This window comes from Piliocolobus tephrosceles, chromosome 5 (assembly GCF_002776525.5).
Source record: "Piliocolobus tephrosceles isolate RC106 chromosome 5, ASM277652v3, whole genome shotgun sequence".
Classification (NCBI taxonomy): Eukaryota; Metazoa; Chordata; class Mammalia; order Primates; family Cercopithecidae; genus Piliocolobus; species Piliocolobus tephrosceles.
In genome coordinates this window covers 77,862,053-77,877,220 of record NC_045438.1, presented here as the reverse complement: position 1 = coordinate 77,877,220, position 15,168 = coordinate 77,862,053, and positions in this window count along the sequence as shown.

Here is a 15,168-nt window from a genome sequence, read left to right as displayed (position 1 = left end):
TTAGAGAAAGTTTTTTTAAGATTTCTTTTTTCAATTTCATGAGTTAATTTTTGTATATGATGAGAGGCAGGGGTCCATTCTTCTGCCTATGGCTAGACAATTTTTCCAGCACCATTTATTGAATAAGTTTTCCTTTCCCCATTGTTCATTTTTGTCAAAGATTAATTTGTTGTGGGTATGTAACTTTATGTCTAGGTTTTGTATTCTGTTCCATTGATCTACATGCTTATTTTAATATAAGTACCATGCTGTTTTAGTTACTATACTGTATAATTTGCTGTGTAATTTGAAGTCAGACAATGTGATGCCTCCAGATTTATTATTTTTGCTTAGCATTTCTTTGGCTATTCAGGTTCTCGTTTGGTCCCATATGAAAGTTAGGGTTGTTTTTTCTAATTCTGTGGAAAACAACGTTGGTAATTTGCTAGGAATTATGTTGGATCTGTAGATTTATTTTGGTAGTCGGGTTATTTTAATGATATTGAGTCTTCTAATCCATGGCATGGGATGTTTTTCCATTTGATTGTGTCATCTACAATTTCTTCCATCAGTGTTTTGTAGTTATCCTTGTAGAGATCTTCCACCTCCACCTTTTAGGTTAAAAGTATTGCTAAGTATTTTCTCTGTGTGTGGCTATTACAAATGGGATTGAGTTCTTAATTTGCTTTTAAGTTAAATGTTACTGCTCTATGCAAATGCTATTTGTACCTTGATGTATTACTTTTAGTAGGATTTCATGCTCATTTCAATAGGTTAAGAGACAGAAGAGTAGAGAGCTGTGAGATCAGCTAACTTTTTAAAGTACTGTCAAAGAAAAATTGCACTGAGCTTGTTAAACAGACAGGATAATCTTATTCAAAAATATTATAATTGGGGGAAAATTGAACTCATCTTCCCTAAAACAAAAGGCAGGAGACTTCTGAAGCTCTGGGGTAAGCTAGTGGAAAAGCACTGGAAGACAACAGTAGGGGTAGTGGCCCATATGATCAGACCATCTGTGTTTGCTAATCGAGACTTATCTAAAGCTTCTTCCCTCCCGTGAGACTAAAAGATAGGGGCACTAACTTTCTTGATTATTGCATTTCAAAGGAATGGCTTTCAGGTCCTTGTAAAGACATTCTTAAGTTATAGAACGTTAACCAAAAGAGGCAGAGGAAACATTTATAATTGCAAACTTTATTGAGTAAATGCTTTAAGAAAATGGAGGTGAGGGGCTTGGTGTCAGAAAGAAATAAATCTGTGTTGTTTAGTCAAGCTGGGGAAACTTTAAGGCCATATCGGTATCTTGTTCAGAATCTCAGAATTAATATTTCTAAAACCTTCTCAAATAATTCCTATGCCTGACTAGTTTAGGCCCCACATAATCATGACATTCTATAGCAGTCTAATTCAAACTGATGACTAAAGTGAACTTAAATTGAGGTTGTTTTCCTAACTACATAGCCGTGCATGTATGTTGTTCTCTCTTTGTAAATGAAATTGATTTTGTTTTCACTTCCACCCACAAATAATTTTGCTCATTGTTTTTAACAAACTATTGTACTATTTTATATCTGGTATTCTTCATGTTGCAAACTAAGTTAAAACCAGAAAATAATTTTTAAAGTTATAAAATTCAGTAACACATAGTCACACCAAGAAAATTTCCACAATGTTTCTCATATGTCACAACAGTGGCAAAGCCAACTTGAGCTCTGTTAATGTAAAATTAAAACATTGTGCCATAGTTGGGCCATTTACTTTAAGCTTTTAAGCAAATAAGCAGGTAGAAGAAACTTCGCCAACTTCTGATAGTAATGACTTTTAGGGTGTCTAAACTCCTCTTCATTTCTCCAAAGTTAGTGACCCTATCAGAAATTCCTGGGAGGAATGGTGACTGGTCATTAAAACAGTGAGATGCCCTAAGTAAAATGAAACATAATAGCTTCTCCCATTTCAACAGAAGTAGAAGGACTCCGGTCCTTCAGCCACCACTGTACTAACAGCATCTTTTCCAGCGAGTATCTCTTAAACATTTTTTAAAAATTCTGCTTCATGGATCCTTCAGCCCAGCCTCTGCTGATGCTATGCAAAATGCTGGACATCACCAAGGATCTTAGTTTAAGGACCCTTTTGCCTGGTTCTGGCACTTGAGTTAAGAGATTTCTTTTAGCAATGCCCTCTGAGGCTTGCTTAAAGGTTTTAATCCAATTTCACAAGGAATTGTGCGTATCTAAAAATCTTTAGTTGAGATCACTAGCCAGATGGCTGTGATCAAATAGGGATAATTTGTGTGACCTTCACTAAGATCAGCATTGCTAATGTAGGCAGAAAAAATGTAGCTGATGTCTTTGTCCACCAACTATTCATAGATCTGTGCTCTGGCTGTATCTCTACACAGCACAGTGAACTGGTGATCTCATAGGTTTTTAGATTAAATTAAGTCAATTGATATTAAAATTTTTTTTCAGGTTAAATCAATTACTATATCGCATGATTTATTAATAGGACTTTTATTTACTTAATAAGTAGGCTTTTATTAAAGTAATACTTTTTATCATATTGTTTATTTTCATATTTTTTATAATTCTGGAATGCCATGTTAAATCAAGTTTAGCCTATAGCTGCTTTCTTATATATTTTAAGTTCAGCCTAAAAGTTTCTCTGTACATCGTGAACTGAAAGCTAAATAGATGTGTAAACAGACTGTAGCCTACTCTACATTTTGCTTGTGCAAATATTTTTTTGAAATTTTTATGAATTTTGTCCAAAAAGCACAGAAATACACTTACCTAAAGCATATTTCTTCTTTTTAAAAATTATATTAAAGTGTAATATTACTAGCATCACATTGATACTATTTGTAATATACTGTGGAAATATATGCTATGTTTGATAAATTAGTTCAGCTTAAAAGTTATGACTCTGACTTAAAAGAGAGATTAAAAATAAATAAGTACAATGTAATCTATCAAAGACAGATTCAAAAATTTCATGCTGAATTTTCAATAGAGTACCCAATATCCATGTAAAACTATCGAGCACTTGAAATGTAGTTAGTCCAAACTGAGATATTTGTAAGTGTAAAACTATACATTAAATTCCAAAAACTTAGAAAAAAACATATTTTTTGTATTGTTTACATGATAAAATGGTAATATTGGGGGGTATATTAATAACATTTGGACATATTAAATGTCTTAAATAAATAACACTTGTTTCTTTTCATTTTTAATGTGGTTGCCACACAACTTAAAATTACATATGTGATTTGTTTTGTGTTGCTTTAACACCTTGGCAAATTTAATTTTGTCTTTAACTTCAATGATTTATTTGGTCTATGACTCCCTAGGTTTAGACCCAGGTCTATGACTAGGTCTAACCCTGGTCTATGACTCCCTAGTGTTAAAGTATAGGTTACAAAAGGAGTAATAAAATTACTGCCTCAGAATCATTTTCCACAAGTGAAATCAACAGAAATATTTTTACATCGCCAATACTCAAGCATTGTTGACCTACCAAAACAGTTAATTCATTACCTCAGTTTTTTCATCCTTGACCTTATTCCTTAGATTTAAAAGCTCGTTTGAGTGTAACTAGTTACACTAAATAACCATGACTATCTCCTTACCTCTAGCATCCAATCTAATTATTTCTGTATCAGTGCTCAAAATTCCTATTTTTACAAGAGGTTTATTTGTGTATTAGTCTGTTTTAGGTTGCTAATAAAGACCTACTTGAGACTGGGTAATTTATAAAGGGAAAAGGTGTAATTGACTTACAGTCCAGCACAGCTGGGTAAGTCTCAGTAAACTTACAGTTATGACAGAAGGGGCAGCAAACACATCCTTCTTCACATGGTGGCAGCCAAGAGAAGTGTAGAGTGAAGAAGGGGAAAAGTCCATCTTAAAACTACGACATCTCATGAGAACTATCACAAGAACAGCATGAAGGTAATGACCCCTGTGATTCAATTACCTCCCATTGGGTCCCTCCCAGGACACATGAGGATGGGCACTACAGTTCAAGATGAGACTTGGGTGGGGACACAGCCAAAACATATCAATTTGTGGGAATATATTGACTTTGTCAGAGCTTCTCTAAATTAAATATATATATATATATATATATATATATATATATATATATATATACATATATACATATACACACACATATATTAAATATATATATATACACACACACATATATATGATAGTTCTTATGAGATGTCATAGTTTTTATATGTAATACTTAGCCTGTATGGTTCTCTCTATAGGTCCTCTGAAGTCCAGTTTCATAGCTAGCAGCAAGGTCCCTCTTAACAGGCTCAGAACATTGGGAATATTAAAACATACACAGTGACACCCTTTGATTTAATGGGGAGAAGAGTTAATCTCATCTCCTTTATTGAGTGTCCCAGAAGCTGATAATAGGGAGAGAGAATGGAAAATTTAGAAGGAAAATTATAACTGAAGAAGTGAGGCTGTCTGGATCAGAAAGATCAGGCTAAACAGCAAAATTAAGGATATTTCTGATGCAACGTGAGCCTATGCCCAGTTGTTCTTTGATTTGACTCCCCTCAAATAGGTGGTATCAACTAAAGAATTGTTTCATTCTTGGCCCAAGAATTTATCTGAAAAAGCCAAGGAATAGACAAAGAGGAGTGTCCATGATGAAGTTGAGAATGAAAAAGAATATAGAGATCAATAAAGCAGATTAGCCCAGGTACTGCATAGCCATTGACAGTGAGCATCGCAGGATGCTGACTGGAAAACAAAGTGAACATAAGAGCACAAAAAGAAAATTAAGTTACAAGTAACAGATCTGATTGTGAGTAATAATCCCCCATTCCCAGGGATTGCTAGAGAAACTCTTTAGGGAAGATAATTATAAAAACAGCCTACGTTTCCAAAGGATACTAGAAACATCTTGAAGTCTCATCAGGTCAGGACATAGAGAACTTTTCTGAGATATTATTGTAAATATGGCAATTGATTATACTCTCTGGTGCTTTAGACCAGAGAAAAGACAGCACGTTAACAAAAGTTGCATTCTTATTCAGCTTTCCCTACTCACACATTTGTATTCTCTCTTGAAATTTAAGTCATAGTGTCTATACTTTGGGGTCAAGCCATTCTGGTCAAATTTAGGACCCATCAGAGTCTCCTTTGATTATAATTCTTATGAAAGGTATCTGTAAATTTCAGTAGTGAGTATTTTGTCATATAAGTTCAGGCTTCCCTCAGGTTTATCTTTTACATGGAGCACTGTGATATATTGTTTAGATTTTAAGATAATTTTTCTATTATTTTCCAATGCCTGTGTTGAAAAATTCTTCTTAGATCAGCTGGCCATATCTGCTTCTCATTAGTTTTAAGTGACTTGCCTTAATGACTTCTTATTCTGTGATAAAACAGCCCAGTGGAGCCACTCAGTGGAGGACAGTCCTAGGAATGGAATTCCACTGAAATTATTCTTTGGTCTGATCTAATAGCTTGGCTTGTTTCCTGTGAGAGATACATGCACTTACTTATACAGACCTTTCATCCTCTGATCTTTGAAAAATCACCTGATTGAGCCCCTGTCCTTTTCCAGCACCCTGCTAGATGTCAAGGATAGAGTGGTAAAGAGAATTTGAAAATGATATATATTAAAATGAAATTATTTAACTCCCAGTAGTAATTAGTAATTAACCTTTGCCTATGACTATGGAAATTAAAAATATAACCATTTTGTAATGCTCATTTTTTCACTGCTCATGTTGCCACATTCTAGTTTCCAATGACATGTGTCCAGATGATTATGTGGTCTTGTTGATTTCTAGCTGAAATATGTTAAACCAGGACTCATCTTTCTACTTCTCTTCCTCTTGTTCATTCAGAGTGAATAGTTTGAAATGTACCATTTTGGAGGAAAAGCAAAATAATGTGATATTTGTTGTCTACTAATTCATTTCTTCATTCAATAAACAATTAAGTGAAGACTATTCACCTGAATTTGATAGTCATTAATTACAACTGTGACATACTAATTACTAGGGCCATCTTAAACATCTCTTTTCCTTCAAAATCAATTATATGGATATGACTCTCTTCATATCTTTCTCATTTATTTATCTTTCTAGTGAGACTGCCTAGAATGCCTAGTTCCTGCCACGGTTTGCTTTCCTTAAGGATATAGAACTTTTGCTCTTAAATGGACACGTCAATAGAGTGGTAAGGAGGAGAATAGACATCAAGAAGATACTAAACTGAAAAGAGAGGCCATCTGATCATGTTAGCAGTAGTGAAGATGGGGAAAGTGCTGAAACATATTTAGAACATAGCATTGCAAAGACTATCTTTTTGAAAAGATATATAGGATGAGGAAAAGTGAGTCTAAAATGGCTTGTTTAATGTGTAAGTGCTTTGCAAATTTGTGTGTGTGTGTGTATGTGAAAAAGTGTTCTAAACATTTTTTCCTTGGTCTCCTGTGAAGTGCCCTCGGATTAGTTGCAAGTATGTGTGATTAGTAACCGGTTTGTGGCCAGAAGGAAACATAACACAAGTATTGGATGGAGAAATAAAATAGTTGAGAACAAAATAACTAAAGCCATCTATTCACTTATTTCTTGAAATTTGAGCTAATGATGGTTATTGTTTATTTTGCAGAGCCAGATACTCTGAAATGCTTCACATGCATTATATAGATTAATATTAATACTAACCCTATGAATTAGGTACTATCATTTTTCGCTTGTTATAGATGATAAAACTAAAGCCTGGGTAGTTTAGCCATTTGTCCATATAATTTCACAGAGTGAGAATTAGAATAAACCTGAATATTATGGACGATAGACTGGACTAGTAATACAGAAACTCAATGTCTCTATTATAAAATAGGTTTAAATGCTCCTGAAGGGCAGAGACTTTATCTTTTTGCTTTGGAGTACATTAACAATTCACCATGGATTTTATTTTTTATATTGACTTCAAATTTTTTTATTTCTGGGGTTACTTTTTACTTTGATAGTTGCGGCAATCTAATTTTATGTGTAGAAATTATACTACTTAGCTTTATCTGTCTTAATAGATTATTTTTTATTCCCTGTGTGGGAATTGCAAACAAGTTGATATTCTACATCAATAAAATATTTTTAATGAAGGCTGATAATTCTTCTTAAAAATTGCCTAATGTAAAGTTTTGATTTTTGATAACTTCATATCAATCTCATCAGAAGAACTGGGAGTATAATGACCTCAAATCATTTCTTCCCAAAGTCATTTTTCAGTTACATCATCATTTTTATGTTTGATCAGCCTATATTATTTCCAGAAAGGGGCAATTTGGGGACAAATCTGAAGTCGCATGCAAGTCTTGTCATAAACGTTTTAGTGACAAAAATGTAATATTTTAAAAATAAGCATAACTAGTCAACAATTTTCAAATACTTGTTTATAGTATATTTGACTTTTGAAAACTTAAAATGAAAATAACTATAGATCTCTGCAATGTGTTCAGAAATTAAACATTTTATTATCATTTTAAAGAACTTCTGGTTTTAAATAAGTCCTCTAGTATAGCTTTTCAAGCTTTGGCCTACATCTGCATCATCTGGAAGTCTTCTTAAAATGCTGACTCCTGGATCCTACCCCCAAGAGACTCTGTGATTCAGGGTGTCTGAGGTAGTGTCCACGACCTTTCCTTTGTAACAGTGTCCTAGGTGATACTGCTTCTCTTTTGTGGATCATATTTTAAGGAGCATTGCTATAGTCCACATTTAAGACTATAGAGATACCATTGTGAAATGGAGCTAAAGCAAGAAATTAATCAAAACTTTAAAAAGAGGCAGATCTGTTTCCAGCCTCAATACTTCTTGTTTATTTGTTCAATCTCCAAGCTGAACGCCTCCCTTTAAAACAGAAAAACAGAACCAAAAGCGAAACATTTCACTTGTATAGTTTGAATAGTAAAAGACAAGCTCCATACATGTCTTTGCTGAAAAGTACATCCAATCAATCTGCGGACAGAAGCTGATCTGATCTATGTGATTCGCCTTTTAAATCTTATTCCATTTTGGCCATCCTTTTCTCATTATATCTAAAACACACTATTAGCGTATACAAAAATTAGAAGCTGTAATAGAAAAATAGCAAAGAGAGGTCATGAGAACTAGCAATCTTAAAATTGTAATTTACATTCCAGTGGGAGCCATATATGGAAAGACTTATTTTAATTTAATCCCCAGTGAGGGGTCCAATTTTAAGAGCAAAAACAAAACATTAAAATCGGCTCTCTATAATATAGTTAGATTATGAGGTAATAACATTTTGCAAGTTTCTCAAAACTTAGGCTCCCACACAGGTTTAATTTCTATAAGCCATTAGTTGAGAACATTTTTTTCTAAGAAATATATATTAAACAAAAATATGAATGGAAACAACTGTTTCAAATACCTCAAACTGTGAAATTTTCATGTAAAATATTTTTTATGAAAAGAAAGAGAAGATTAGGCTCTAATATAAGTTTTGAATTTCTCAAATTTCTCATTTGTTTTTTAGTATATCAGTGGGAACACAATGTCCTAAAGATAAAAAGGAAAACAGTTTTATCAAAATTCCCTTTTTGCAATTTTTTTAAAGAAAACCAAGTCAATTCAGACAGCATGATGAAAAATCAAACTAAAGTAGACAGGTCTGCTGTTTTTCTCTATTTGCCACCATTCCAGCTTCATTCTCCACCCTTTCTATGTTGCTCTCAGCCCAAGAACCCTGAGCACCCAACGTTCCCTTGACAGCTAGCTTTAGTTAGATTTGGATAATGAAAGCATGGGGAATTTAAAGGACAGGAGAGAAACTAAGATATTTCTTCCCTGCTCCCTGAATGCTATCATATTTATCCCTGACAATCATGCCTCTGTGACAGTAACTTCACTAGTACTTATCCAAGATTCTAGCTTTAAGGAACACGACTATCTGTTTCCCCCCTTTCCCTCCAAGCCCCTCAAGATGGGACTGTTTGTAGTTGTTGTCTGGGTATTTCAACATCTATTGCTTTATCTTTCAACCCAAAACCATTTTGTGTATTTCAGGACATTTAGCAACCCTCCTCGCCCTTATCAGAAACAAGTAGCACCCCTCACCAGTTAAAATAATAAAAAATGTGTGCAGATTTTACCAAATGTTCCTTGGGGCAAACGTTCTCCCCTAAACCAGCTGAGAACCATTGCCATCAACCATCTCACGGTCAATAAGTATTCTATTATTTAAAGTATGTTTAAATAATTGGAGTAGAATTTTGACTCATATAACAGAAAGTGATTCTTTTTTAAAATAGGAAAAATGTCAATAATGTTAGAAAAGTAAATCATGGTTAATTAAATCAGTATGGTAAGATTACATTAGACCATGAACAATCTTTAATCTTTACAAACGTATAGTAATAGTTTTTAATGGTGTAACTATGTAATTTTCTTAATAAAATATTATTTTCTCAAATTAAAACATTATCTAAACAATAAATAACATTCCCAAATGAATATATTACAAAACAATCATATATTACATGAAATCATGTAAATTATTCTAAATAATTTTAAGAATAGGCAACTTGCCCAAAGCATATAAGACTATTATTAGTAACATTATTTTTTTATTGTGGAAAAACAAGTAGTGTTAAAAATTTTTGAAAACATTTTTTAAAACATCACAAAGTGGTCAGTATTAATGCTGTTCACCAAGCACTTTCGGGCCTCAGCTTACTGAGCATAAGACATAATTACACTTATCTGCCCCAGTGAACTTAAGCCTCCACATATAGCTGTCTTCACCCAATCAAATATGTGCAGTGTCATTTTTTTCTTTTATTTTTTAGCATTATGTTCTGTAATTGGCTCTCATACTTAAACACAGTGATAGTAGGTATTGGTCAATCACACATATAATGATAATTAACATCAGTTAGTCATAATTACTTAGTACAGTTCGAACATATTTCATTTTTTATGCCAATCCTGAAATTTCAAGCTAGTGAAAACAAAGTTAACTTCTTGTTAACTCATCATTCATGATGAAGGTAGGGATAAAGCACTGCATATAATTATAAACATCTTAGATTAGATTTAATATCGTATTAATTCACAGGGAAATATATTTAATCTCTTAAATAAATTAAAAGCTAATATTTGTATCATATAATTCTTAGTACTTTAAGAAAAGTAAACTACTTTGCAATTAATTTTCTCTAAAATTATAAAATAATCCTTCAATTATTAGCTCATCTACCCTTAACCCCTGAGAATTGTGAAAACTGGAAGTCTGCTAATTGTAGCATATCTGAATTTCAACTCCATATCATTTAAATCCCCATCCAGTGATTTCCTAATATTATTTCCTTTCTAATACCATTAATTTGTAGATCACAAAATAGGGTAGAATATGTAGACTAACACGTACTTTTGTTCTCTAGCTGGCAGAAGTAATAAAAGAAAAAAACTAATATTTAAAAGTATCTGCAATACACCAGGAAACATGAATGGGTTATTCCACGTGCAAATTCATTTAATCCTCACATCTATACTGTAGGTGTTTGTTACTATTGCTGTTTATGTGGTATTTAAAATTATAGATGGAGCAAACTCAGCTATATTACTGTATTTCCCAAATCACTACTCAGATGTATCAACAGCAGCTGCTCTTGAAGCAGCTTTTCCTTCCTAAAAGGACTAGTGGAGTAGTAGCTTTGAGTGTCAAAATGTAGGGAGAAGTCAGCAAGCAGAAAAGAGTGAAGGTTAGGTTTTCTTTGTTTTGTTTTGTTTTGTTTTGAGACGGAGTCTCGCTCTGTCGCCCAGGCAGATCTCAGCTCACTGCAAGCTCCACCTCCCGGGACTACAGGCGCCCGCCACCTCGCCCGGCTTTTTTTTTTTTTTTTTTTTTTTTTTTTTTTTTTTTTTTTTTTTTTTTGTATTTTTTAGTAGAGACGGTGTTTCACCATGTTAGCCAGGATGGTCTCGATCTGCTGACCTCGTGATCCGCCCGTCTCGGCCTCCCAAAGTGCTAGGATTACAGGCTTGAGCCACCGCGCCCGGCCGAAGCTTAGGTTTTCTTTTGGCCATAGATTTCCGGCTCAAGCACATTGCACGTGGAAATCGTAGGGCAATCATTTTGGTTCTAGTTTAGTGATTCTTTGTTGCACTGGCATGAAGTTGGACAGGAGAATGATAGCATGTCTCAAATGGATATTCACAGGGGAATGTGAACTCTGTGGAGGCAGGATTTTTAGCTATGGAATTTGCTTAAATAAATTTCAAGTTATCCTGTTCAAAGCATCATCCCTAAAATATTGGGTATAGCTTAGTGAATTGTGTGTTGTTGGAAAAATCAATAAATAAATGAGACAATCAGATGCACATTTGGAAAACAAAATGAGAATGTGACAATTAAAATCAGAGGAAAAGATACTGGAAGAAGTGACAAAACACATGCATTATTATATTATAATTGTGAAATTTACCTCAGTAGTAGCCCATTATTTTTGTCTAATAAAAATTATCTTATAGTGTTCCCATAAAGATATAATTGTGTAAGTACTTAATGTGCATTGACTGAGAGAAACTTTTGCAGGTCTATTTGGGATACTATTGTATTGTAATACTATTGTCATACAAAATGCACATTGTCATAAGAGTAATGCCAATCTCCGTGCTAGAAACAGTCTAGTTAGTCACTGTTGCGACTATAGTCAATAACTTAGCACATACGAGTTTCAAAAACCAGCTTTCTGGAATATGATGTGTAAAACCTTAGTTTCTGCATTCGGATATTTGTGTGTGTGCATGCATGTGTGTGTGAGTCCAGTTATAGTCACCGTTGTGGCTATAGTCAAGAATTTAGCACATGCGAGTTTCAAAATCCAGCTGTCCGGAATATGATTTGTAAAATCTTACTTTCTGCATTTGCATATTTGTGTGTGTGTGTGTGTGTGTGTGTGTGTGTGTGTGTGAGAGAGAGAGAGAGAGAGATTAGATGAGATGTTAAAACCTCTTTAAATTTCAAAACAGATATTTGGTTTATTACTCTTTATCGTTTCTGAGCCATAATATCATGTTGGTTGAAAATTAGTCAGGATTGGAGAAGAATTATGCTTATTTTTGGAACTTAATTGTTCTGTGTCAGCTTTCACTACTGTTTCTCCTCCCCTCCATTGACTTCAGCCACAAACAAGTCTTTTAAAATACTCTGCTACATTATAGCAGAATAGCCTGGTGAGTGAGGAGCTAGCAGCCGTAACAGAAACCATTAAACCTTACACAAATGATGCCAGTAAGGTTTGCCAGAGCAGCAGTGCTGCATTCAATTATAAATAATAACACGACTACAAGTGCATGCCCTGGGCTTTCAGCTGATTAAATATCATAACTATGCAGGCTCCAGTACAGAGGTATAAAAGAAAGATTTTCAGTTTTTACCTAGAAACTGAAACTCTATCACTTAAATGTTAATTGGTGTTACATTGTGCAACAATGCTGTGAACTGAAAAGGCAAGGCAAGGACTCCCTGCTGTAATGTTAAAATGGTATGCATCCATTATCGGCTTGCTAAATTATCAGTAGTTTGTACACCATCTCATCTAGTTGAAATAATCCAGGGGAACAGTAGGTGGTGAATGGGACAAATCTGCAAACTGACAAATAGATTCAGTTCATGAAGATCTGAATTGTATCTTACTATCACATATCCTAAATTTTCTGTCTATAAATGATTAATAAGAGAAGCAATTTAAATGAGACTTAGTCAATATTAGAGGTAATGTCATATAGATGTGAACTTTTGTAATTAAGTGGCATATGTAATATTTTGTACTATGTACGTAATATACACAAATAAAAGTAAATATTCAATGTTGTCAATATTTTTTTTTCAAGATGAAATCTTGCTCTGTCACCCAGGCTGGTGTGCAGTGGCACAATCTCGGTTCACTGCAACCTCCACCTCCCAGGTTCAAGCAATTCTCCTGCCTCAGCCTCCCTAGTAGCTGGGATTACAGGTGCCCGCCACAACACCCAGCTAATTTTTGTATTTTTAGCAGACACAGCATTTCCCCATTTTTGCCAGGCTGGTCTCAAACTTCCGACCGCGTCATCTGCCTCAGCCTCCCAAAGTGCTGGGATAACAGGTGTGAGCCACAGTGCCCGGCCTCAATGTTGTCAATATTTATATTGAGTTGTAATGTCAGATTCCTGGGGATTGTTCTGACCAAAACAAAACAAAAAGGAGTCATACTCATTGAAATATTCATAACTCATTTTACTCTCAGCAACAGCATGAGGGAAATCACTGTCTCCAATTGACGCAGGAGGAAAATGCTGTTCAAGAGTTGATGTCAAGAGAGGTATACAATAAGTCAAGATGCCCATTTCTAATTCCCAATTTTGATCTCTTTGTACTGGAAAATGATATTATTTACAAATAAGTCAAAATTGAGTGTAGTGGTGAAATAGGTTTGTCTCTTTTTTCAAATTTTCATATTTTGTTAAACTTGCACATATTTTATTATATGGAAGAAGCCCCATAATCCCTCAGGGACTCATTTCATAAAAATATAGATAATTAAAGTACTTAATTATGTGAACATTTTTACCAGTCTACCTTTATTGATTTAGCATAGTTTGTTGGTAGTCATGAATGTTTTTAGATATGCACATGAAAAATTAATTGGCTGTGATTGATAAACTCTAAGTTGTACATACATCTGTATGACCTTTCACCTGATAGATTTATTAAGAGTTTGATAGCATTTTTATTGTATGTATCCTAGTGTATGGGGGAGTAATTTGTGTTAAATTATAGTCTTTTTTAATAGAAAATAATAAGACTGTACTAAGATTTGATAAACCCTAGAATTGTTCTGGTACAATTCAGGTAGCCCTCAGCAGTATGTGGCTACATGAATTTATTAAAAATTATGTAAAATTTATAATTTAGTTCCTTAGTCTCACTAGCCATCTACATACTGTCTAGCTGCAAGTGGCTAGTAGCTACCAAATTAAACATTTTCATTGTTGCAGAAATTCTACCAGACAGTGTTATTTAAGAACATAAATAGCTCATAAGACACTGGGGTGTTTATATAATTTTTCACATAAGATATACTAGAAATACTAAATATATAATATTCACTTTAAGTATAATATTTATGACTCAAATATTGCAACTATCACAAGGAGGCTTAAAATAACTTTAGTTAACATGGTAAAGAATTGAGTGACAGGAACAATACAGAAGATGTGTATGAAAAATTCCTTTTACAGATGACAAGCAGTAAGAATGCAGCTGAAAAGTGAATCACTGAATTTGAAGACAGGTCTACAGATATTATCCAAACTGAAACCCAAGGAGAAATAAAAGAGTAAAAATCATCACTAGTCATTATCATAATCATCCAGACAATATAGCAGAATATCAATGTAATATCTGTGATTAGAATCTTAGAAAGATGGGAAAATAAAATAGGTCAGAAGAAATATTTGATGTAATGGCTAAGACTATTCAGAAAATAATAAAAACCAACAATCCACAGTTTCAATTAGTTCAGAGATATCTAAGAGGCAAATAATAATAACAATAATAATAAAATGAATGCACAAACAAATAAAGCAAGACATAGCACCAGAGGGTAGACAGCTTTGCAGAGAAGGAATTCCAGAAATCTACAGAGGGGTCCTTTTGAGTGTTTAGAAGAATGCTAATTAGTGAGTACATTGATGGAACTACCCAAGGTCAAGGAAATAACCATGTGAAAAATTTAAGAAAACAGATTCTAACACTGACAAAGGGGAGGAAATAGGGCCTATTCCTACCAGGCAGGGTGAAATATCTCAAAATTCCTGGAGCAATATGTGGAGTACTCAGAAACATCTTGACTCAGTACTAGGAAATATTTAATCCTAGACTAAACACTAATCTAACATGATGAACCTTAAAAGACCATTGTATTAGTCCATTTTCATGCTGCTGATAAAGTCATACATGAAACTGGGCAATTTACAAAAGAAAGAGGTTAAATTGGACTCATAGTTCCATGTGGCTGAGGAGGCCTTACAATCATGGTGGAAGGCAAGGAGGAGCAAGTTACATCTTATATGGATGGCAGCAAGCAAGAATAGAGAGCTTGTGCAGGGAAACTACCCCTTATAATATGGTGTGATCT